A 24,663-nucleotide genomic window follows, 5' to 3' on the forward strand; every position below is an offset into this window, starting at 1 on the left:
ACCTAACTACTTTTTTTTTTTGAGACAGAGTCTCACTATGTGCCCTTGGTAGGGTGCTATGGCGTCACAGCTCACAGCAACCTCAAACTCTTGGGCTTAAGCAATTATCTTGCCTCAGCCTCCCAAGTAGCTGGGACCACAGGTGACCACCACAATGACTGGCTATTGTTTGTTGCAGTTGTCATTGTTGTTTAGCTGGCCTGGGGCTGGGTTTGAACCCGCCAGTCTTAGTGTATGTGGCCGGTGCCATAATCACTGTGCTGCGGGCGCTGAGCCTACTGACCTAACTTTGAAAGATATACGGCATCACTTCCTTCTTTGAGTTCCAAAGTCCAGCCCAGATGCCAGTGAAGAGAAATAGGCCCCACCCTTTGATGGGGCCATAGCAGAGTCACACTGTAGATGAGGATGCGGATGGGAGATACTGTTACAGTTATTTTTGGAAAATACAATCTGGGACACAAATCATCCCTGCTGAGATCTTTCTAAATTTCTGACCCATGGAATCCATGAGTATAATAAAATGGTTGTTGTTTTATAGCATAAAGTTGTGGGGTAGTTTGTCATGCAGCCGTAGATAACCAGAACAGTAACCTTGAGACAATCGCTGGTGTAAGGTTTATTGCTGCTGCAAGCAACAGTCAACAACTAACTGATCCAGCCCCGATAAACACTCACAGCTGGATTCAGTGAAATGAGATCCAGGATGCTCTTACTTTGGTAAATTAAGTGTAGACTTTTTTTGAATGCCACAGAGGCCAATGTTCTCGGAGAAAAGCAGATGGTTCTAAACAATGTTGAGGTTCCCTTATTCAGAGTCTCACACACCTCCATTGAGCTCTTTCTGTGCTATTCTCTGCAATGGCTGATTATCTGGGTACTTTATCAAGAAAGGCAGATCAAGTGAGGCCTCTGGGCACAGTTACATCCATCTTTACCCTTGTTTACTTTTGTAATCAAAGGGAAAATAGCTGAAGATAGTTTGTCAAATTACCATGATAAGTGTAGAAAGAATTCTGACATTTTTTTCTATTTGCTTCTTTTCCTTGTTTTTTATCAGCATGGGCGAGCATGATTTTTCAAAACGTGTGTTTGAAAGTACGTTTTAACTACAGTGTCTTCACTCACAGTCTGGGGCAGCAGCCTTTGCCAAACAAAAAACTGAACTTCTTGCTCTAAAACTCACCACAAAGCCAATTAATTATAAGTCAATGTCACGGGTAGCCACTCCACAGTAAAAGAAAATGTATGCATGAGTTTATATGTATATGTATATGTACCTATGTATGGGAAAGTGAGTTGAGTATATGGATATATACATAGAGATACATAGGAAAATACACACCAATATATTAACATGTGGCTATAGCATATACATACACACACATATGTGATTACTACTTGAACTTTTTTTTTTTGTATTCTCTAAGAATTTCTGGTTTATCTCTCTGAACAAAAATTGTACACTGTAGGGCAGCACCTGTGGCTCAGTGAATAGGGCGCCATCCCCATATACTGAGGGTGGCTGGTTTGAACCTGGCCCCAGCCAAACTGCAACAAAAAAATAGCCGGGCATTGTGGCGGGCGCCTGTAGTCCCGGCTACTTGGGAGGCTGAGACAAGAAAATCGCCTAAGCCCAAGAGCTGAAGGTTGCTGTGAGCTGTGACACAACAGCACTCTACCGAGGGCAACAAAGTGAGACTGGAAAAAAATAATTTACACTTTGTTATTTAGAGTCTGTCTTTGAGAAATTTAATTCATCCACCGTGCACTTATTAAATCAAAATTCTGGTCATAAAATACCCTGAACGGTAGGGGATTAAATAAGACAGTTTTCAGCCCACAGTGATTCTAGATATTCAGCTGTAGATTCTTGCTATTATATTCTAATATCTCAGTGTCCCTTTTCCTACTGTGGATGTCTGTTATCCAAACAGTCACAGAGACTATCAATGAAAAACGACAAAGGATTTTTTTTGTCTTGGTAATACGTGTTGTTTCACATTGCAGTAACTCAAGACCAAAGATCAATATGGAAAACATGGAAATTTGCTAATATTTGCCATCATGCAAAATACCTGTGCCACACGTTACATAGTTCCTTCTATGCATGTGTATTGGGTGATTTGTACATAGTTATGTACAATTGACTATAATATACCAAACCACTCAGCTTCAGAAGAAAAGGCTTCAATTGAAATTAAATTGTATACAATTAGAAAATTTAAATAGCTGCTATTTTATATGCTTTATGTGTATTATATCAAATTATCTACAACAATTATTCCAAAAATTTTTTTTGTTTCAGATTGGAAGATGCTGTGGGTTTTGTCCTGTGCCAATAGTTACGTAAATGTTTCAGTATTCATAATGGTTATATTGTGCTCTGGCAAATAGCACCAGCCTAGTTTCATAAACCATTTTCACCCCTTTTTGGAATGAGATTAGGGAACTAAATTAACATCTGTGGGTTTTAGTTTCCTTCTCTGTCAAATAATAATAATAATTCTGAAGATCAAGAGTGAATACATATGTAGCTATGACAATTAAAAGAATCATTCATACAAAGTGTTAGAAAAGTGCCAGGTATGTAGCAACTATTGAATCATTTTAATTTTGAGGATTAGCATCCATATAGGAAGATACATAATTTCTTTAATAATTCACTAACATATGCATCTGGATGATTTTAATTAAGCATTTTGCTATTGCAAACGTGTGTCTGATAGACATGTTTTAAATGCACATTTTCCCCCGATTTATAACCTTAGTGTTTATTTTTTAAGGTAGAATTTGGGGGTGAAATTAATGTACATTTTGAAGACTTTTGATCCATATGGTCAAATTGCCATCAAATTTTTCTCTCGCCATTAGTGTACAACATAGGAAATTGAAGTATCTATAAATTTAAAATATTTCAATGTAATTTTCAAATAGTTTGGGTTTTAAAATAGTAATAAATATAAAAGGAAATTTTTAAGTGATTTAATAAAAAGTTATATGTTTTGGTTGATTCTTAAATAATTTATGATGCTAAGTCATTTATTTGCAAGTAAACTACTCACTTGGTTGATGACCGCTACAGCGCTGCTTATTTCTAGTTCATGTGCTCCTCAGTGTGGACTCAAACAGACCATGGGGTTAGTGCTTATGGGATCAGAATAAAGGACTTATTTTAAACTTTATCTAAACCAATAATAAGTGCTAAGTAAATCTACTGCCATAAATAGCATAGAATTTGGCATCTTGTAGCTAAATGATGCACAAAAGAGTTGGAGTTACATGTATAGAATCTATACCTGCCCATAGTCCCTTTGTTCTGCCTGGGAACTACAGATGCTGGATTTTATCAAATGTTTAATCTTCAGGATGCATTTGCCACAATTTGAGTTGCTGCTGCTGCTGCTGTTTCTTCTTTTCCTTCCTTTTCTTCTTTTTGCTGTGTGTGAAATTCATCTCCCCACCCCAACCAACCAAAAGATGTATTATTTGAAAAGCTTTCAGATTCGCCCTCTAGTCTCCCTGCTTCTTTCCCTTTTCCTCACTTTTCCTTTATCCCCATCACTGACAGATTAGTCACCCAAGAGCAAGAAAGTCATTGCTTCTTTCAAGATGAGATTATTATTATTTAGTGATTCCCCATCCACTACCAAAGTAAGCCCCAACTTCTTCTTCCTTCATTAAATCTCTGCTCTTTCATTGATTCCACAAAGAATTTTGGAGTACTTATGGGGATCAGACACCACATGAGTCAATTAAAGAAAAAAGAAAAATAGTTTCTGAACAAGATTACAGTTCAATATGTCAGCCAGCTACAAAAAGAAAGTGGGGGGAATTTAGTGTGATAAGCTTGATGTTGTAGTGGTATTGCTCGGTAGTAACATCAATGAAGATAACTTGGATGGGAGATCAGTGAAGGCATCTCTGAGGAAGAGATATTTAAGGTGGTTCTGGGAATTTAAAGACATCTTTTTCAATCAAATATTGTCAGTTTATTGCAATAGTTCTGTAAGAACTATATATATAAATAGTTCTGTAAGCTGGCACAGAATGAAGGCACAGTGGTGGGATCAGAGCAGTTCCAGGACAGGAAGTTACACATGGAGAGAGAGATTGAGGCAAGATGAGAAATGGTGGAGGACTAAAAAAAAGGGCGTTCAGATTTAGTTTAGAGTAACAAAATAGTTCAGGATGAGCTGATGTAAAAAAATAAAATACTCTCAATGTTGTTCTTATTGCTGGCTTTTCCCTGTATTTCTTGATATAGTGTTCATCATAAAATTTTAAAGTGAGTAAACTGTTTTATGTCAGTGCAAGGAGATATTTTCACTTTAAAGAGATCTCTTTAAGAGAAAAACCCTGAGATGGCTGTTAAAATAAGTAGAGTTGCAAGGTTTATAATCTTTCTGGGGACTTCATGTTCTGCTGGTTGCCAGGTGCTAGAACATCTGGTCTCGGAGTTGTTACACAGTCGTAGGGGAAGAAGACTTGATTTTCCATAATTGATTTTATTCTTTACGATGTGGATGTCTGCCTCGGTGCTCTTGCAGGAGGACTTCATGGAGTTTCCTAGACATGAATTATTTTCAAAATGTGGACACATGCTGATGTTCTCATGCACTGCGTTTGCCAGAGGTTGAACTGTCAGCGTAAATAGGGAATAGAAACAACCTTGTATTCTTGGTGCCTGAAGGGAAAGGACTAAAATCCAACAATTAGTGATTACTTGTGCACATCCGTAGGTCTAGCGAACATACAGTCAATGACTAATGGATATTTCCCCCAGGTGAATGTACTTTAATGTTGGTGCTATGAAATTGCTATCAAGCTGATGAAATGCAGTTCTTATGCTGAGGTGTAAAACAAGGACTTGATGTAGAACTGTGTCTATAAGTTAACCAAAATGATCATCAGCTTGACAGGAGTAAATTTCTTTTTTCCCCCTTAAGAAGAAACTCATCAACTCAGCATGGATGAACTCTAAACGTTTGTCAGAGTTTTCAAGTTAAATCCCGTTAAAATTTCTCATGTTGTTTATAACTTTTTGAATATAAAAAAGCACAAACAAATCAATTGGGACCTACCATTTGTCTGCAAGCCACTAATATTCCTTCTCTTCTCTTTTGCCTCCTCTACATTTGGCTGTCCTAATAATAAACATCATTTTAATGACTCGCTGACGACTTTATTGACTGAACTCAGAACTTGGTCAATTCTTACTAGATTGAAATCGTTAATTTAGGAAGTGTACATTACAGTTCAGTCCAAATCAGATTCAAAACACCAATAAGGACAGTAATAACTTCCCTGCCCTCATTAAAATCCATCAAGTCTGAATTGCTTAATAAAACTCTATTAGTACAAACTAGAAGAAAATAGCACTTGGGTTCTGATGAGAAACTGTAAAAGGATATTCCAGTAATACCCAGAATTTTAACTAATAAAGTGAAGAGAGAAGAAAATCCAGCTCTCCACCTCAGACACTTTTGCTTCTATGTTAAAACTATAGATAGTTCCACGCCACGTAATGAGGCCATAGAAACGTCCTGATTTGAAAAGACGAATGTAAATTTACCTACAACTTGTTTAAGTAGTTTGTAGGTTAATACAATTACAAAATTTAATGGCCAAGACCATAATAACCTAATTCTCTTAGTTCTGATGGCAATTTTGTTTGAATTATAATAAATTTTGATAAGATTTCTTAGCTGGTAATAAAAACTAATTTTAGACAAAACTAACATTGAGAAAATGAATAGATGCTCAACAAATGTCCTAATGCTGTAATTGGGTAAATGAGGTGAAATCTATGTTGATTAGTATGATGTAAGAACTCTAATTTGTACAAATAATCAACACACTGAAAATGGCATAAATGTACTTATGATCTATGTAAAAAGACAATAGAAAAAATATTTCAATTGATTCAGATCTCAGATGGGGAATGAGGTTGAAAAAAAATAGGTGAATTTTTAAAATGAACCCTTTTAATTGATGGTAAATATCACAGCCAACCACTAATTTTTTTCTTAGAATTGGAAAGGAGAAAAACAAAATAATATGGCTGAATATCTCTACCTCCACCTCTGAAACTCATGTCATGTCAAGTACAAAGAACAGTAAATGAAAGTAAATATATATATGTGTGTGTGTCTCATAAATAATAAAAACATAGGATGTTTTAGAAAATGATATAGAAGTTTTTTAAAGAATAAACCAAAATTCTGCCATGCAAAGAAACAAGATGTCTTTTCATCACTTTGAAAAGAAATTTTAATTAATTAGAGAAACAAAGCAAAACAAAAACCCCACTGAGGTTACCTAAAAACCTCAGTAATTTATAACAGAAGGAAATTCAATTTCAAACACCATAGGCTTAGAATTTTTAATAAAATGTGGCTAACTTTTTATCAATATCTACCATAACTAATGTGATGAACTAAAAAAATCAAAAGAATAATGATTGCAAATAGGTACAGAACTCAAATTATTCCCAAAGAATTTTATTCTAGTAGAAAAAGATTAAATATTCTGATAATATTTTTACACATGCATTTTATTTTTAATTGCAAATATATACATATCACATGATGGAAATTTAGGAAAGTACTACAAAAAATAAAATTAAAACCCGTAGTCATTTTTTTGCATGAAGACAATTAGAAGTGGTATTCAAGATTCTTATAACTAGTTAATTACTGAGTTAATGTAATAGAAATATTTAAAATTACATCTTACTTGAATACTGAGGAGTTTGGTATGGCCCAAAGAACAGTCTGGTCTTTGTCCTCCCTTTCTGAGAAGTAATCTCTATGCAATGTTTGGCATACCGGCAGTGTTTTGTTTTACTTGTGGACTTCTGGTAACTACTATAGACAGTTTTTACAATGTGCCTTTGGGTGGGGGATTGGGGTCATATGGTATGAATCAACCTGGAAACTGAAATCAACTGTGCTGGCAATCAATCACTTAGTCAATCAATCACGCCTACATAATGAAACCCTAATGAAAACTCTGAACAGTGAAATGTTGGGTTAGCTTCTCTAGATGGCAGTAATTTGTGAATATTGGCAACTGTCTATGCTGGGAGAATAATGCATGCTGCTTCAGGCAGACAGGCCAAATGAAAGTCCATATTTGGAAACCTCCTGGACTCAGTCCTATGAATAATCTCTTATTTGCTCTTAATCGGTAGCCTTTCCCTTTAATAAACTATAACAGTGAGTATAACTGCTTCTAGTGTGTTACATGAGCCTTTTTAGTAAATTATTAAAACTGAGGGTAATTTTGGAAACTTTCTGGAATTGGTGTCATGAGTGAAGGTAATCTTGGGGCCTGTTTTGCTCTAATTTTGGAGTTGGCTTAAACTTCTCTTCATTTGCAAATATGACATATCCTTACAAATGATGTATGTTTAATGCAAACCATCCATTAAATCAGTCTAACAATTCATACATCATTGTTAATTTTTATTAATTGTTTATGTGATATATTTGAACAAGCTATCACTGTCCCACTAATACCCATTCGTGGTATTACTTAGTTATATTAAACTACATTAAGCTTTCGAAAAGCTCCCTCTATAAAACTGATAATTATTGGAAGACTTTTATTTATAAAGTGTAGAATTCTCTTAAAATCAACAATATCACTGATTATAGTCTATTATGCATTTTCAATTTCAGAACTAATAGCAATTGCTTTTAAACTTCTCTAGCTCTTCCAATAGTCTGTGATTTCATTAAGTTCCACAGTTCTACCATCACATTTGATCTCAACTGTTATGGGGCTTCCTAAACAGTTGAGATATGTACTGGGTTATTTGTGTATGAGAATTAAAATTAAGGCCCAGTATTATGTACTGCTCCAACACTTGGTGAAACCATAGCCACAGTTCTCCACTCTGCTTTCAAGATCTCCTAGCAAAATGGCAACATCCCACTCACTCCTGAAACACAGTTCTTATTCTAAGTAAAGCTTACAGATTTATTCATATAAGTCAATCGCATCCTTGTGTGTGAATGAGGGGATCCCACCATCTTGATACTACAAAGCTCGCCTTTCAAAGTTCTGGTTTTCCACTCTGTTCTCAATTGTAAACATTAAGTATGTTTACACACTTACAGACTACTATCAAACTCTTCTGTCAACTGGTTGTGTGTTTGGCCATAGTAATCCCTCATCAACAGAATAACTAGGAAGTGATTAAAACACTACTTCCCATTTAAAGATTATCTTTGGGCCTCAATTTATCATCAGTACAACAAGGATAATAATGATAATTATTCTATCAACAGGGTTAAATATATGTTCAGAATTGTGGGCAATTTAAGTTGACCACTATATAAACATTATCATTCTCTTTTAGGAATTATGTTTTAATGCCTGTGATGTGTGGGCATTCAGATGTTTTTAATATATTGATACATTAAATGACAATAAAATTCAACTTGTATATGGGTTGAATAGGTACTCAAACCCTGGTTGTTTTCCAACCCCTAGGAACTCCCAAATCCTGCCTGTTTTTCACACCACTTTTCTGTTGCTTATAACCCTTCTCTGTTTGAGCTCCTATATCTAGAAAATGCTCAGTTTGCCCCTCCTTTCTGCCTATGGCTTCATTTCTAGTTTCCCTTGGATCAAATCCTGCGTATGCTGCAGTTTGTGTTAGTGGTAATAAGAGAGTGACTGTGAATTAAAGACAAATAGCCATAGTCTCTGGCATGCAAAAGGAAACAGAATATGCTCTGTGAGGTTCTGTCATAATGGATGTCACCTCTCTTTGTATCTGGACCTACTCTGACCGTAGAGATTAATAAAAATAGATCTTCAAGAGCCAGGGTGAATTGACTAACTCACAGGCATGAAACAGAGGTAGGGAACAGCTAATGGTGGTCCTTGAGTGTTGGGCACTAGAGACTATCTAGCAGGAATACCATCATAAGGTGCAACAGCAGATTTAAAAGAAGTCCTATGGAACTCCAGTGTGAAGGTTCAGGATCCTCTGCAAATTCCCAGGGTAACTAGGGCAATAGATAGAGTGGGAAACACTCAGAGGATTTGACAAAAAGTAAGAAGTACTCTAGCATCTTCACAATCAACACAATCACCCTAGTATATACAAACTACACATCAGTCTTGGCCATAATCACACCTTCATTTACTAATTTTTTACCTACTGCAATTTACAGTAATTTCACCCGTGTGATTAAATGACTAATATCTAAAAAGTAGAGATAAAGTGATGCAAAACAGTGAAGTTTTACTAATGTGTAGACATGTCTTACAGGTGCCTAACAGTGTACATTTGCTAATAAGAAAACTATTTCCAAAATTTTGTTCTAAAAGAGACCTCTAGGGTCAACCTAGGTCAACATTTAGGTAGGAAGGATGCCAGCAAACACAGCTGCTACTGAAATATTTTTTCAGAAAAAGGAAGATCACCCTCTGAGTCATTTCAAATTAAATGTCCGTTGCAGTTGCTGTGTGTTTTAAAGGAAGGCCTATAATCAAAGGTCCAATTATTAGCAACTCTGGACATAATATCAGGGTAACAATGCAACGATTCAAATGCCTAGATTACTCAATGCCTAGAGTAAATACTATGTTATCTGTGGTTAAGAAAATAACACATTCCAGAGAATCTACCACAGATAACTCATTACCCTATCAAGGGCTATCTTCCACAATCAGTCCTCTGTGCTCTGTGGTTATCATGCATACCTTATCTGTTCTACTTTTCCACTGCCTTAGCATTTCTGGATTATAATATTGTTATTGGAATATCACCAATGGGTTAAAAGAATGCAGACACAAGTGGAACGGGTGCCTAAGGTGTAATACTCTGAATAAGACAATGAAACTTAGGAGGAGTGAACCCATACCTTGAGAAGAGAAAATTGAATGAGGTAGGACTGTTTTCGTTGTGTAAATGGATGCAAAGAAATAGAAGTGCGTGGGAAAGCTGGAAGGAGTCCAGTTAAAAAAAAAACAAAACAGTGGAACATTTTTTCCTATCCCTATGATTAATAATATAAATTTGGAAAGGCCCAATGTGAGCAGACATCATTGACCTTGTAGTCTTAAAATAAATGCGTAACAAATTCTAAGAAGGGTATATATTTTACCGGATAGCCAAAACACAGCTCCGATGGTTTACTGAGAATTGTGACAAAGTACAAATATGTTACCATTTTTATCTCAAAGAAATTCTGACCTAAGCCTGAAGGAAATTGCTTGCTAACAAAATAAAACACATTTACTGAATCGTAAGAGAGAAAGTCAGTACCTTTTAAACTCGGCTTAAGCCATACCAGGGGCCTTAGTACATAAGTTAGTGAGAACTTTAGTTTTTAACTTTTGTTAACTAAACATAATCTCAGATTTTACCATTCTTTTCCTTAATTGAGAAGTTTAACACTAGACGACGCATGGAAAAAATAATAAGAATAGCAACAAAACAATAACAAATTACAAATATATTTTGCCATAATCAATTACATTGAGTCTACACTATTCACTACCTCTAATTTGGAAAGAAATATGGGGGGAGCAGAACATACTGAATGCCTGTGGTGTTCTCACAAAACTACCACCCTTCTGGAATTGTTATCACTATTCTACAAATCAAGAAATAGGATTCATTTATTTTTAGAAGCTCAAGGGCAAATAGAAGCAAAAAGTACAGAAGCTGAAATTCAAACATAGCATATGTGATTTTATACTTTGCATTCTTTCCACGAAGCCTTTCTGCCCACCAAATACTTCTATCACCAGTTCTGTGTCTGATGCTCATCAGAAGAAGATGATATATTCCCCTCAGTGAGCAACAGAAAAAGAAAGTCAGCCTTGAGAGAAATGGCAAAGGAAGCCGTAGAAAGTTAGACTAGGATCATTTATTGACATTACTGTTGCTCCTCCACTATTAATAAATTGACTACGGTTTCAAGACCATATTTATTCTTTAGTTTCTGGGCAAATTGTAATGATTTGAAAAAGAAACCCAAGGCAACCCATTTTCCTGCCATTGTGAATATCCAAACTGAAGAAATGAAGCTTGGTGTATCAGAAGGGAAGGGGAAATATAACATCCTTTGAAAAACTATAGACAGAAATAGAGAAAGAACATTATCCCCAAGTCTTAAGACACATTTAAGATACACAGATTCTTCAAGCTATAGAATCTGTGACTTACCTTCTCAAAATGTGTAATAAGATGGTAGGCAAATAAATGGAGAGAATTTTAAATATTTTTATTCTTCAGGTGTCTTGAATGCTATTGAACCTTTCGAACTTCAAAAAAATAAAAAAGGTATGGACTTGGTTCACAAGCATCTCCACAGTAAGTCACATGGAATAATGAGGGACAATGGGATGCTTTGACAAAGTCTTGCATTAATAGCTTAAAAAATATGACAAAAAAGGACACCCCAATCCTGGTCTTGATTTAGTTTTCTGCCAGCCTAATGGGGTAGGGACTCAATATTCATTTGATTTCATCTGAAAAAAAAAAAAAAAAAAACTTCTTTAAGTGGCAGTTCTTTCATATATCTTTTTGTCAAGTGAGAATATTAGTTTACCTAGATGAAAACAAACTGTTTTATATCCCAGTATAATTGTAACAAAAATAAAAACTAACAAATAAACACAGAAAAGCTAATCTTGAACTTGAAATAAAAGGAGTATTGTTTTGCTTTGACTCTTTTAAGTAGTTGGGAGAACTTGACTCTATCATATGTAGCGTGACCATTTTCCACTGCAGCTACTCATCTATAAAGAAGGAGGTTTCAACCTAGGATATCAATATACTTGTTTTTTAATTAATATTTAATACATAGAATAGGCATATGATTATCAACTGAAAAAATATTGACAGTAAAAAGGATTGCTGAAAATAATTGAATTACTTATTTTAAAATACTTACAAAATTTACTGATAAATTTATTAAATTATATTAGCAGATCTAGAAATATTTTAAAAATTCTTTTCAAAATTACCTTTCCTAAAAACTAAAATTATATGTATCTCCGAACATTTAAACAAAAATCTTTGTATTTGTTATTAAATAACTGAATATTATAAGTAACATTCATATATAGTAAACTTTTTCTAGCCATATTGCCCTTAAAATTCAATTTCACTGATTTTATTTCAGTTTTTGAAGAACATTTATTTTCCAATATAAACTTTTTTTATAATTGTCAGTGCTCTTTATTTATTTTAGGGTTAATAAATTAAAGATGTTTACTTCTTCAACTTATTTCCTCTGTAAACCATAGTATTTTCAAATAAGAAAATACTCTATCAGTGCTGTGATATCTGTAAGTTGAGCCAAAATTCTCTAAACTGGAGTATAATTAATTAAAATTCTGTGTTTTTCATTGAAAACCATAGTATTTAAATTCAAAGGTCAAATGTTATTGCAGATACTTTAAAAAAAAAAAATTCCCTAATTTCTCATACCTATTTTGGCATATATGTTTACAGAAAAAAATTGTCAAAAATACTTTCTGCACCCATAATTTTGGAAACTGAATTTATATAATGCAAGAATTTGTATTTTGAAATTCATTTTGCTTTTGGTATAGAATACAAATGTATCTAATTAAAAAATGAAACTTTATCAGAAAATTCTTTTACAGATTGCAATACTCTAAAAGCAAGTATAGAATTGCAAACTTATAAGGTGTGCCCCACTGTGCCCTCGTTGTTTAATTTGGTAGCAATCTCCTGTTTTTATGGAGATGTCAATGTCTTATTTGCAAGCACTTTTTAAATATTGCAATTTGACAAAACTTTAAAAGCTGAAGTGTTTTGGTTCGCCACTCATTAAAAATTTTGATTAAAGATTTCCAAATATTGAGAACAAAATGCTATCAGAATTTTTAAATCTCTTTTGCAGAAAGTTCAATGGAATTGTAGATCATTGAGTTTGATGTGTGAAAGATTATTTTAAAGGTTCAAACATTTCCAAAATACAATTAATAACAGATGACAATGAAAGAATGTTCTGTCATGCTGAAGTATTTTTTCTATGCAAAACCAGCTTTCTTGCAAATTGTTTATACTTCAGTGTTTCTCATTGTGTTCTTATAAAAAACATTTATACATTTTGATGACTGAAATTTCTACACAGATTAGTAGAATATTGTGGCTTGATTGCAATCTTTTCAAATAGTGTGTGCACATTAACCAAATCCAAGCACATTTCTGGACTTTTTCTTCATTTCTTAAGAACATTGTTTCTAACAAAATACAATGCTCTGTTCAAATTTATATTTTCTTTATATGAGCTAATAATTTTATTTTTAATCTTAGACTTTTTATCTGAATGTATAGTACTATTGATGATTTAAGATGCTTCAAGTTCAATGGAAGAAAGTTGCAAAATTTTTATAAAATTGAGAATTGAACTTCTCCCTTGGTAGAGTGCAGTGACATCATTATAGCTAACTGCAACCTCAAACTCCTGGGCTCAAACGATCCCAGGAGTAATGGGAACCAGCGGCATGCTCTACTAAGGCTGGCTGACTTTGGTATCTTTAGAAGAGACTGGAGAGGGTCTCATTCTTACTCAGGCTGGTCTCAAAATTCTGAGTCCAAACAATCCTGCCACCTCCATTTCCCAGAGGTCTAGGCATGAGCCACTAAGCCTGAAAAAAAAAAAAAAGAAAGCCAGTCTTTATTAGAGGTAAATGATTTTTCTTTGACTTTTCAGTGACACTGATACATGTCTGTTGATGAGATCAGTGCCCTATGAATTACTACATTATTTTTCCTATATAAACAAAACAAACAAAAAAACCCTTGAAATTAAAAATGAAAGAAAAGTTTTCATATTATTTATTTTTAGGAAAGATCATGCTTTGGGGGCTTCTTAGAAGGAGCATGAACTCAGCTTCTGCAGCCATAAGGGTGAAAGTATAATCTTCACCTTCCATCTTCTTTAAAATCTTATTTATCCTTGATGTAGATGCACAGGTTTCTCCCCCAGATTTGTGTCTTCTGGCTGTTATATGTTGGTGAAATTAATATTGTTTCTCTGGTGAGTGGTGAATGTCAACGAGCATGTTGTTCGAGTTGCATGTTATCATTGCATCTTGAAAAACTACAGTTCAGTCCATAAGTTTTCGTTAAACAAGTACTTTGCAAGTACAAGTGCAAATTTTAGTGCATTTCATGTCTAGCGATACAGATAGGTTTATCGCTAAAGAAACAAACCAAAGCACCACAATACAATAAAACTTTATTAAATAATGCTCTCAGTAGCTTCAGCCTATCTCCCTTCCCTGTGTTTCTAAACAGAACCTGAATTTCCCACTGACCCCAACAATTAGCACACTGGAATCTTATTGCATTTTCCAGATCACAGCATGGATCACACAAGTTCACTGGTGCTGAGGACTCAGCAGAGACTGCAGCATCATATACTTCCTCTGCAATGAGAGCAAGAATTAGCTGTCCCAACCTATCAGGGTCCAAGAATCTCAGCAAATTTTATTTTATCAGCAAAGCACTTCTCGCTCTCCTTGAAAGAAAGTGTTAGTTATGCTGCTTCTGGAATGCTCCAGGTTATTGCTGGCCATCATTTCTATTTAACCATATGCTAACATCAGAAATGTAATGTGCATTTCAAAGGCTATTAAACAAGAACATAACAAAACCTAATAGCACAAATGGAGGTCAAGTTCATACTGGCTTCCTTTAGTGCAACCGTTATGAAAAATATCTTCTTAAAGAAGTAAAGCCAAGGAAAAGCTTAACCAGATTGGATGTCTAGACAAATGTATAAATCAGGAATTCTATTAGCAACATAGATATATGGTCATTTTAATCATGGATTATTGACTTTGAGAGATACTCATTTTTCTTGCTGAAATTCCTATGGTTTTAGGGAGTTAAGTAGTTAATTTTAACTGTTTGTTGAGGCCATTAAATGATTGGAAAATAAATTGAGCAAACTTCTTCCTGAAAAACAGAAATACAAGCAAATAAATTTAGGGCTTTTGATCAAAGAATATGTTGACTACAGCAGAGTAGTAACTCCTTATTCATGATGAAGGTAAGAGATGGTTTGTAGTTATTTTAATGGTAGTATGAGTTTCTCTACTTAGATAATGACAATGATATAAATACTGGTTATCATAGCTGAGAGTTGATTACAAAGTTTGTAATTAAAATAAATTAGAAAATAATTTTTTTTGCCAATAGATCACATTCAAAAAAAGACATAAAGGATTGAAAATAGCCAACATTCAGGATCATACAAGAGTGGGCTTATGAATGTAAAAGTTATCAGTGTTTTTGCCTTAACCAGAAAATAAGGAAAAAGAAAGATATAATACTTTGGTCAAAATTGTCACAAATAACAATATTCTACATCTATGTAATTCATGTCCTTATGTGGTCAAGATACACATTATATTACAAGAAAAATAAGCCAGCTTTCCAAAAGAAGGTAAGAAATTTGGGCAGAATAAAAATTAATCTTTAACAAATCTATCAACACCCATGTGCACGTTTGATAGTAAAACTCAATGGATATCAAGCCATGTGGAAGGGAACTGAAAAATACGGTAGATTCATACCTAGTGGATATAATATAATGTACATAATCTGGGTGATGAGTACACTTACAAATTTGATTCAAACTGTACAAAAGCAATTCATATAATGAAAACATATCTATGCCTATAATATTCTGGAATTTTTTTTAAAAGATAGAAAAATAATGTAAAGCCAAACATGGCATCAAACCTCAGGATTCCTACCTTTTTATTTTTTTTTATTCTTTTTTTTTTTTTTTGTAGAGACAGAGTCTCACTGTACCGCCCTCGGATAGAGTGCCGTGGCGTCACACGGCTCACAGCAACCTCTAACTCTTGGGCTTACGCGATTCTCCTGCCTCAGCCTCCCGAGCAGCTGGGACAACAGGCGCCCGCCACAACGCCCGGCTATTTTTTTGTTGCAGTTTGGCCGGGGCTGGGTTTGAACCCGCCACCCTCGGCATATGGAGCCAGCGCCCTACTCACTGAGCCACAGGCGCCGCCCCCTTTTTATTTTTTTAATATTGCTAGGCAGGTTTCATAAATTAAGTTCTTGAGTATCTCTACAGTTGACAGAAAGTGAAAAATCATGAATAACTTCACACTGTTCACGAGCTGATTTCTCAGGAGAAATGTTCTTCTTTCTGATAATGATACCAGCAAAAGAAAATTTTTTGAAAGTTACAGTTCACCTACCATGACCGAATGTTTTGTTTTCTCCTTTTCCAGTAAGGTTTACAATGAGTATAAAGAAACTTGAAGCCAACAATGCCAGGAGTTAGAGTATTCCCAAAGTGACGGGTGTTTACTCTGTCCAGAATGTATTTTTGTAGTTAGTACTAGAGGATAATCCAACTAATTTGCATTCACCAAGTGTAAGATGTATCATTTATCCAATTTATCCCTAAAGCTAAAATCCTGCCCTACCGGGTCTATTCGTTGTGTAAATGTATGAGGACTTTAGGATATATATAATACATGACTCTGAAAGAGTGATGAACCAGACACAATTGCTTCAGACTCGAACTGTTACAAGTAGTATCTGAAAGAAATGATGGCCAAATCGTTTTCTAAGAATAGACAATGATAACTTTAAATTATATAGAATACCCCTATCCATCGATATATATGTTTGTACAAACAAAATTCAAGATCACATGTTTAATTTATGTAAATTCCTATAGTTGTACTAGTTACGTTTATAAATACATGTAAACACGTATGTAGACTTTTTAGTTTCTAATAACATAAAATGAGTTATAAAACACTTTATGTATGTGAGTGTATTATAATACACACACACAAACATATCCACCTGTTGACATAGCGTATCTTCTGTTAGAAGAGATTGGCAGTGTGAAGAAAAATCATATCCAGTATTTAATCCTAAATATAGGAAGGGATGAGAACATAGGCATAGCACTCTTAATCAAACACATCTAATTTACCCTTATCAAACATGCATAGTACATAAACTGGTAAAACACAAGTTGTCCATAAAGTTCATGTGCAGTTTAAAATAGCTGTAACCTTGTAAGTGCACGTGAACTTTACAGACACCCTGTACAATGTCGTTTCCTTATTTGCTGACGTGTATGGACTAGAACATGTCATAGACAGCTGGCTTTCAGTCTGTCAGAGAAAGAGAAGGTTATTCTAACAGCTCTTTTAGTAAACTATTAAAGTGGGAAGGTCATCAGTGTTTGATTGATAAGCTGATCACTGAAATGTCAAGCCTTCAAAATGCTACTGTGAAGCTCACCTTTTAAGTGTTCTTCCTTTACTTATCCATGAACAAAATATTTAAGGGCATTTGGATAGGATATATTAATGGCTATCAATATACCTACTCACTTGTATTTGATTAATTTATTCATAAGTTCTGAAAAAGAAAAAGTCCACTGTTAATAAAGTAAAAGCTTTAAGAGGAAAAGGTAAGTTCTGTATTATTAGTACAATTAAAGCAGCTAGACCAAAAGTACCCTTCTCAGATAAGTCACCTTTTAATTATCCTTTGCCAACAATATTTCTATTTGGCAATATTTTGTATTGGCAATATTTAACTGCTTTTATTTCAGGTTGCAATGTGCCTGGCTAAACATCGAGATTTTTATCACTAAGGAGGAAAAAGGATGATTGATGTTAGGCAGGCAACCTATTGCCTATGCCTAATTTGCAACGTCAGGAAAAAAAAAATTGCAAAATAAAAAAATAAGCAACAATACATTAATTAACTACATGTAGTCATTCCACAATGTATATACTTCAAAACATTATATTGTACATAATGAATACATAGCATTTTATCTGTTACTTAAAAAAATTAAATATACAATCATAATCAACAGTGTAGTTTAAATGTAACAATATTTAAATATTCATTCATGCAAATACTGAATTTTTGTTTAAGTATAATTATAGTGAGAATTTGCTTGTTATGTTGAGGAAGGAGAAAAGTGGAGTGATAGGAGCAGTAGAAAGAGTGGGATAAAGAATCAGCCTAACCTGAAAATATTAAATTACATAGAAGCAAAAATCATGTCTAGAGGATTAGAAATAGGTTGGGTAGAGAGAGAGTGTTTTTTAAAAAATTGTAACATTATTTTATGTGTGAATTATATAAAAGTTATGATTTTTAAATGATAGGACTTCAATTAAGGATATCCTGTAGTCCCAGCTACTCGGGAGGCTGAGGCAAGAGAATCGCTTAAGCCCAGGAGTTGGAGGTTGCTGTGAGCTGTGTGAGGCCACGGCACTCTACTGAGGGCCATAAAGTGAGACTCTGTCTCTACAAAAAAAAAAAAAAAAAGAAGGATATTTTCAACATGAAACGCTAGATAATATTCAGAATGTAGAGAAAATCATAGCTTTCTTTACTCCATTTCCTTAAGTTAAAATAAAAAGTAGTACAATATCCTATCAATATCAGAAGAAAAGAAAAAGAAAAATTCCTGTGTAATACATTTGGAAAGGGGTGATGAGAAAAAGGTAAGAAGATTTGCCTCACATTACAATGTACCCTATTCTACCATCAGCGGGATCCCTGATACCTCCGACACTTGGAAATTTACTGTGAAAGGACAGTAAGTGACAAATGCAGAGGGAGAATTTTTGCTTTTAAACATAAATTTGTAGCTAAAAATCAGACTTTCTCCTTAAAAACTAGAAAATCTAGAGAAAATATCTGAAGTACTCTCTTTCAAAAATTGAAATGTATGATTGTGATCCCTGAATCAAACGAAAGGAGTAGTGCAATTGTCTTGGCTTTCTGCCTGAGGAACGAGCTGGACTACTCAGAGTAAGAATCAAAACTGCATAAGGGTCTGAGTTGAGGATAAAAGCGTGGCCAATTTAGGAAACTGAAGTTGTGTACTTTATGGGACAGAGTAACAAAGAGGAGGGAAGTATGAAGAAAAAGGTCTCCAGAAATCTATTTAGCAGTATCCTTGAATCTCTGATTGAATGGTTAGCTACCATGTATATGGTGAAACTTAACAAGGCTAGTTAAGAAATTCTACGAACTTATAAACTAACCAATTCTGAGAACTTACACAAGGCTCATAAAAAATATTTTTAACTGGTAAGATTGGCAAGAAATTAAGTTTAAAGCAGTAAGAAAATTTACATACTGTAGACAATTCCTAGAAAAAACAACTAACAACACTGACATAAGTGAAAATTCAATTCTCTTATTCATTTTATTCATAAACTGAAGAAGTTATTTAAAAAAACTATTAATAAAACTCTTGTGTAGGTGTCTTGTTGTATGTCAAATGTTTGAAAAAGAAATATTGACTTTTAAAAATACATTATTTCAGGAAAAAGAAAAGGAGATACAATTAATTATTATAATTAACATTATAAGGACTGACTGGTAGCAAAAATCAATAAGGATATTATTATACAAGAAAGGAAAACATATAGCAATCTTTCTCATGAATTTTTATCCAAAACTATGAAATAAAATGTTAGAAAAGAACATTCTAAGCACATTTTGTGATGTATAAAAAGCTTAATATGTCAAGTCAAAACAGGGCTAATTTCAGAAATAAAATTTTGGTGTAAAGATTGAAACTCAACAATGCAATTCTCTTTATTTACAGAATAAAAAATATTTCAAAAGATTCAGGAAAAAAGAATTGTTAAAATTGAACATCTTTGCAAAATAAAACACTGTTAGCAGTCAAAAATGGATTTAGGATTATAGCAGAGCTCACTCTTCAAACTCATACAAAAACCACCTAAACACAGTGTAGAAAACATCATTCTCAAGGGATAGGTACCTTCTGGGGGCAAGACATGATTGCAAGAGGGACTTTACCTAACAAATGCAATCAGTGTAACCTAGCTTATGGTACCCTCAATGAATCCCCAACAATAAAATAATAATAATAATAATAACAAAAAAGAAAGGGCTTCCTTTGAGAACAGGCAGGAAGTCAAGGATGTCCACCATTATCATGTCCATTCATCAATGTATTGGAAGTCTTAGTCTAGAAAGAATGAAGGGAAAAAAAGTTATTGGCATTGCCATAGAAGATGTAAAATTGAAATTATATGCAAGCATCATGATTTTATGTATAAGGAAGCTACAAAAGTTGATAAAATTATGAAGAGAATGTAGGAAGAGAATTTAAAACCAATGCCAGCATACACCATGCATTGGATTTTTTATACTAGCAATTATAACAATGCTGTGACATTTACCTTTTCTTTGAATAAACCTTATGAAGTATGTGTTAAGATCTCCACAAATAAAACTGCACACCATTAGGAAATAAATTAGAGAAGGAGACATGTATCATCTTCATGAATTGAAAGCACTGGGAAACTCCATACTATAAAGAGAGCAATGGCTTCTCAAATGAACTATAGGTTTTGTGTAATCTCATAAAAATCCAAAAGATTTTTAATAAAGTAAGTTGATTCTAAAATTACATATGAAAGCAGAGAGCAAGATTGAATGATCTATGATACCAGATACTAAATTATAACATTACAATAAATAAACCAGTGTGATATCAGAAAAAATAATATAATATTACAGAATTGAATCTAGAAAGCGATCCACACACATGACAATTTTTGACAGGGCTGATAGTATAGTACAGATGGGGAGAAGAGGTAGTAGTTTTAATACTGGATCAATAGAATATTCATATGAAAAATGTGTCCTGACTCCATCCTCCACATTACATTTTATTCAAACATCAATTCTTGATGGATTTCATACAAATCTTTTAAAAAACATGTAATCCTCATTGCTGTTATCTTTGTGCTTTTATAGTACACAACAATTTATTAAACAGGATATAAAAGCACTACTGTGCTATCTAGGCTGTGCTTAAATTACTAACAGTATTAAAAGAAACTATGGATTCTCATGCCTCAGCCTCTCAAGAAAGCAAATTTATTTTTATTTTTATTTTTTAGGAATAGGATCTTGCTATGTTGCTAGTCTTGAATTCTTGGCTTCAGTGATCCTTCCACCTCAACATCCCCAAGTGCTGTGTTACAGGCATGAGCCTAAATTTAAATAAATGATTAGAATCACCTTCTCCTAGTTACTTGGCCATTAGCTTTCATCATTATTTTATTCCTGAGAATGGTAATCATTAGCTCACTGAAAATTGTTGGAAATATTTTACAAATTTATTAATGTATACTTTGAACTTATAATTGAAAAATAAAAAGAATTCTGCTTTGCACTATCTGACAATTCTATTAATGTCCCATTATTAATCTTTCCCATCTAGCTGCCTCCTTGCCATCCATGCTTCTCCTTTGAGTGTACTGTGATGAGGTGCAAGTGAACTAGGTCAAGACTTGGATCCTGTCCTCCAGGAATTCACCACAGAGTGGAGGAGATTATACATGTAATTGCAGTATAGAACATAAGTACCATAAGAGGGTCATGATAGCAATCAGTGTAACCTGGCTTATTGTACCCTCAATGAATCCCCAATAATAAAAAAAAAAAAGAGGGTCATGATTAAAGTCCTTCCTGGAGCTATTTATAGAATTCCTAGTACAAGTTTAGGACAATCTCTTTATAGAATTTTTATGACTCCATTAACTATGTTTGTGCTTTTCCTTAGTGTCTAAATATGGAAAGAAATGTCCAGGGGATCATGAGCAAAATTATACTAAACACATATTATTAAATATTCTATATTATTATTATTAAATAGTCTACTAAGTTTTATTCTACTCTTTATTCTACTAAACATGTATTAAATACTTGTATGTTTAGTAGAATTTTGCTAGGACTGTACTATAGATTATTTATTTAAGTAGTCCATTAGTTGTTTACTTAGTTTTACACACCATTTGTTCTGAGGTATGTTATGTTCTCCAGATATTTACCTAAGAAAATCTCCTTTTCCTTCAATTTTTCATGAAGCCCTAAGAGAAAAGAATCATATCTTTAATTCATTATAAATTGATTAAAAATTATTATGTATTTCTTTAATAACAAATAGTGACTGTAGTGACTTTTCTTTCAACATTTCATTTAGAAAAGGGCATTTTTAATTATTCCTTTCATTTGTGTATACCAACAATTTCCCCTCAAACATGACATATTCCTCTATGTTTATGCAGTCATTTTTCTATGCAAACGAACAGCTGCACAGAATAATTTGTTTGTGACAGTATTTCTTTCCCCCCAGAAATAACTTTGTGCTCCTGAAAAAAAAGAAAAATAACTCATAAGTGTTTGCAAGCTTGACTCAATCAAGGATTTACGATTTGTTTAATTAGATGGTAAAAAAACTACAAAATTTTAATGAATTAATATTACTGATTACTTTCACTTCTCCCATTATCAAAATGTCATTGTATTTGCAACAAATATCCTTTAGCTTAAAAAGTCAAGTCAGATACATTCAAAGTAGGCCTATAATATTTTCTTTCTTTTTTTATTACATCATCATTTGATCTTTGATAAGCCTATCAAAAATATAAATTGGGGGAAGAAAAATTCCCCTATTAACAAATGGTGCTGGGAGAATTGGCTGGCGACTTGTAGAAGACTGAAACTGGACCCATTAACCTTTCACCATTAACAAAAATTGACTCTCACTGGATAAAAGATTTAAACTTAAGACATGAAACTATAAAGATTCTTGGAGTGAGTGCAGGAGAAGCACTTGAAGAAATTGGCCTGGGAGAATACTATGAGGAGGACCCCCTGGGCAATTGAAGCAACACCAAAAATACATTACTGGGATCTGATCAAACTAAAAACACAGCCAAGAACACAGTAAGTAAAGCAAGCTGACAGCCGTCAGAATGGGAGAGGATATTTGCAGGTTATGCTTCTGACAAAGGTTTGATAACCAGAATCCACAGAGAACTCAAACTTATTAATAATAAAAGAAAAATTCCATTTTATTGTGGGCAAGGGACTTAAGCAGAAGCTTCTCTGAAGATGATAGGCACATGGCCTACAGACATGAAAAAATGCTCATCATCTTTAATCATCAGAAAAATGCAAATCAAAACCACTTTGAGATATCATCTAACTCCCGTAAGAGTGGCTCACATAACAAAATCCCAAAACTACAGATGTTGGAGTGAATGTGGAGAAAAGGGAGCACTTCTGCACTGCTGGTAGGAGTGCAAGCTAATATGTCCCTTTTGGAAACAAGTATGAAGAATACTCAGGGATCCAAATGTAGACCTACCATTTGATCTTGCAATTCCTCTACTAGGTGTATATCCAAAAAACTAAAAATCACTTCATAACAAAGATATTTGCGCCAGATTGTTCATTGCAACTCCATTCATAATATTTTCTAATATTTATTTCATTAGGAAGAATTACAGAAGACCCATGATCTTTTGGGGCATATGTTACTCTACCCGAAAATGTTTTATTTATTTTGATGTTAAATAATTCTACTCCAGAGGCATCATTTTGTCAGACTTCAAGCTACACTGCAAGTCTATACTAACTAAAATAGCTTTGGCATGAAAATGGAGATGAACACCAACAGAACAGACAACCCACATAGAAGAGCATCCACATACAGCCAACTGACCTCTGACAAAGCAGACATCAATACACACTGGGGATTGGATAGCCACGTGCAAATGATTGAAACAGGATCCAGATCTCTCACTACTCACAAAAATTAATTCAAGATGAATAACAAATTTAAATGTAAGGTCTGAAACCATAAGAACTCTAGAAGAAAATGTCAAAAGAAACTCTACTAGATACTGGCCTAGGCAAAGAATTTATGAAGAAGACCCCAATTTAAAATCTTGCTACTCTTGCCCACAGTCATGATTGTGATTCCACCAAATCTGATGTGCACAGTTAAAATTTCTTGATCTTTAAGGCTGTAGATAAAGGTATGATGCAGGGTCTCCTAGAAATAATGCAAGCTGGGCAGAAATTTCCAACAGTAGCTGGAGCCTGAGTTTTGTTTGTAATCAGCTACACTGACTATAGAATGAACTGTATCCGGCAAGATGGCCGGATCTTCACTGGCACCATGAAGGCTTTTGACAAACACATGAATTTGATCTTCTGTGATTGTGATGAATTCAGGAAGATCAAGACAAAGAATGTGACGCATCCAGAATGTGAAGAAAAGCTGGTTTGGGGTCTGATGTTGCTGTGTGGGGAGAACTTGGTATCTGTGACTGTGGAGAGCCTCCCCCACAGGTACTGGCATTGCTCAAGTACCACTTGCTGGAGCTGCAGGAGGCCCTGGATTTGGCAGGGCAGCTGGCAGAGGAGGACCAGCTGATGCACCAATTCTTCCGGCTCCCGCTGGATTAGCAGGCCCAGTCCAAGGAGTTAGGGGACCATCCCAGCAGGTAATGACCCACAGGGAAGAGGCACTGTAGTACCTGCTGCCATTGCTGCTACTGCCAGCATTGCTGGAATCCCAACCTAGTACCCATCAGGACGTGGGATCCCCATGTTCCCCTGTAGACAGAGCAACACCATCTCCAGTTATTATGTCTCCTCCACCTGCTATGAGACCACCCATGGGCCTGTGCTCGAGGAGCACCTATAGGTATGACTCCTCTAAGAATGAGACATCTCCATCAGCAGTTAGAGGTCCACCTTCCCCAGGAATGCATCCTCCCAGATCCTAA

At 34.4% G+C, this 24,663-nt stretch overlaps 1 pseudogene; it reads left to right on the plus strand.

Annotated features, from left to right (window-relative positions):
• The first annotated feature begins 1,061 nt into the window (after positions 1 to 1,061).
• Positions 1,062 to 24,663, plus strand: LOC128581073 (small nuclear ribonucleoprotein-associated protein N-like; annotated as a pseudogene).

This window comes from Nycticebus coucang, chromosome 3 (assembly GCF_027406575.1).
Source record: "Nycticebus coucang isolate mNycCou1 chromosome 3, mNycCou1.pri, whole genome shotgun sequence".
NCBI lineage: Eukaryota > Metazoa > Chordata > Mammalia > Primates > Lorisidae > Nycticebus > Nycticebus coucang.